Below are 2,779 nucleotides of genomic sequence, written 5' to 3' on the forward strand. Positions count from 1 at the left end.
ACACACACACAGAGAGAGAGAGAGAGAGAGAGAGAGAGAGAGCAAGCAAGCCACCAGGTCCAGGACTTGAACCACAGTCAGCCATGTGGGAGTATCCAATAACTTAACCACCATGCCACCTGCTGGTCCCCAAATAAGGCTGTTTTAAAAAGTTAGGCTTTAGGGACTGTTACAGGTCAAGAGTCAGCTACCGTAGTACTATTTTGGTATTTTAGAACAGAGTGATGACACTATTTAGATTTTCCAAATAGCTTCCAATGACAAAGTGCTTTCTTTTATGTATCTGAAGTTTGGTGGCAGAAAAATGCCAGGACAACTTAGAGTTGAAACAGTGCAGGAGCCAGGACCAAAAAAAAAAAAATGTATTTGGGCATTTAAATGCTAGGAAGCTACTGTTGGCATTCTCCAGAGCCTCTGAGAAGTTGAGTAGGAACCAATTAATAATGACATCTGACACACACACACACACACACACACACACACACACAGAGAGAGAGAGAGAGAGAGAGAGAGAGAGAGCAAGCAAGCCACCAGGTCCAGGACTTGAACCACAGTCAGCCATGTGGGAGTATCCAATAACTTAACCACCATGCCACCTGCTGGTCCCCAAATAAGGCTGTTTTAAAAAGTTAGGCTTTAGGGACTGTTACAGGTCAAGAGTCAGCTACCGTAGTACTATTTTGGTATTTTAGAACAGAGTGATGACACTATTTAGATTTTCCAAATAGCTTCCAATGACAAAGTGCTTTCTTTTATGTATCTGAAGTTTGGTGGCAGAAAAATGCCAGGACAACTTAGAGTTGAAACAAGTGCAGGAGCCAGGACCAAAAAAAAAAAAATGTATTTGGGCATTTAAATGCTAGGAAGCTACTGTTGGCATTCTCCAGAGCCTCTGAGAAGTTGAGTAGGAACCAATTAATAATGACATCTGTCTTTTGTCATCCTAACATCACCTCGGACAGCCTGCAACCTGGTGACAGCAACTCCTCTCCTCAGATCCAGTCTCCCTAGGCATGGCAGGAGGCTTACAGATGGTTGGCTTCCTTACCCAGCAGCATGTCCAAGGGGACAACCTATTGCAGGCGGTGGGAAAGAAGCCCCCCAGCCAAGCTCTCTCCTTTCCAGGCAGCCCTGCAGGGTATGCACATCTTTCTTCTATCTCCCCAGTGTGCTGTATGTTTTGGGGACTCCTCTTTTGGAAGATTATGAAGGCTTGAGTCAGACTCATCTATTCACTTCTTGAAGGGGGGTTATGGAAGGCAATGATGTATCTGCCTGGCTTCTCAAATAGTGGCTTGTCTTACTCCAGGACCGTGAGATGAAGTGACCCTTGGCAGAACTAAGCAAGGCAATACAGCCTACCCCTTCCCACGCCTCTGTTGGTTAGGGCTTCAGGCCCATGTTGACCATCACCTTTTCATAGACTGTGCCATTGCTGCTGGGGACACTGCCTTGGAAGAAGCCACATAGCCCATAGTCTTTGAAATGAGTGTCACTGCTTGGCCAATCCACTGAAATTTCACTGGAGAGAGTTGCATGTGAGTTTTGATAACCTCCGCAGGTTGAGTTACCAGTGAGGCTGGAATACCAGGAAATATCCCACAGCTGCAATGTGCAGCTGGACTAAGGGCTGCCTCCAGTTGATTGCGGGGTATGGGTTTTGATCTGGTTGTGAAACATTAGGTAGATTGCTGAAAAGTGCACATCAGGAAGGAGGGTTGCTGACAGGGACAGGAGAGGCCCCAGTGCCCTGTGACAGCTGCTGCCCAGGGCTGTGTAGATGCTCTCATAGTCATTTCTTGATCACAGTGACAGGCGACCTGTAGATCCCTGCCATAGTGTGCGAGCCACCCTAGTAGCTGGACTCCAGGGTGGTGGGAGGATGGCCTTGCCATGAACACTGCTGCAGAGCAGAGAGTGCCAAAGTGGAGTCCAATGCCAGAGACACACCTCACAATGGAAGTGAAGGGGGACATCCCTTTCCTAAGGCCATACAGGTTCTTCATGCAAACCACCTTCAGGAGTACTGTGACATCCCGGGACATCTAGATCCGTGGTCTGTGGGCTGGAGAGTCTGCAGGCATGCTTTAAAGAGACCCAGAGCTTGGAAAAAGGGGGCAGAGCAGGCCCTGCTGATGGAGCACACAGGACAGCCGGATCACCGGTTGTAACAGAGCATCGCCACCATGTCTCTGACATCTTGGGGTTGCTGCAGTTGGAGCGTGACTTCTGAGTCACTGGAGACGAGGCTCACAAACGTCCTGGGTCCAGGGTGCCATGGGTGCTCAGGCCCACTCCAATGACCTTGGAGGCAGACCAGTGGGTGAGGTGGCCAGGCACCCAACAATGTAAGCACTCAGCCTCCGAAGTCTGGCAGTGCCAAACTGCAGCCTTGGAGCAACTTACCTCTTCACACGCTCTGAGCTCCACAGTGCTGGCCCAGTCCGCCCCACCCAGGCTGCGGTGCCTAGGAGCGTGGGTCTGGTGTCCACTGATTTTCTTATGTTTTCTGCTTTATTAATTTCCACTCTGTTCTTTTTGTGTTTGCCATAGGACGCGTGTACTTGAAGGAGAGCGACAGAGCGAGAAGGAAAGTGAGAAATCACCTCCTTGGTTGGGAGTGGTGGTAGGATTAGCCATTCTGCAATTTCCTGGGATTTTGGGCACCCACACACAGGACCTGGGCATGTTTTTGAAGCTGCCAGGTCGGGGACTTGAACTGGCCACTTGGGATCCAGCTGCCTTACCCACCATCCACCTGCTGGCCCTCTGCTCTGCT

The 2,779-nt window shown here is 49.7% G+C and overlaps 1 pseudogene; it reads right to left on the reverse strand.

The window, feature by feature from the left end:
- Window positions 1-1,383: 1,383 nt before the first annotated feature.
- On the reverse strand, window positions 1,384-2,279 carry LOC102500788 (mitochondrial glycine transporter pseudogene; annotated as a pseudogene).
- Between the last annotated feature and the right edge of the window lie 500 nt (window positions 2,280-2,779).

This window comes from Tupaia chinensis, unplaced genomic scaffold (assembly GCF_000334495.1).
Source record: "Tupaia chinensis unplaced genomic scaffold, TupChi_1.0 Scaffold000146_1, whole genome shotgun sequence".
NCBI classification, from domain to species: domain Eukaryota; kingdom Metazoa; phylum Chordata; class Mammalia; order Scandentia; family Tupaiidae; genus Tupaia; species Tupaia belangeri.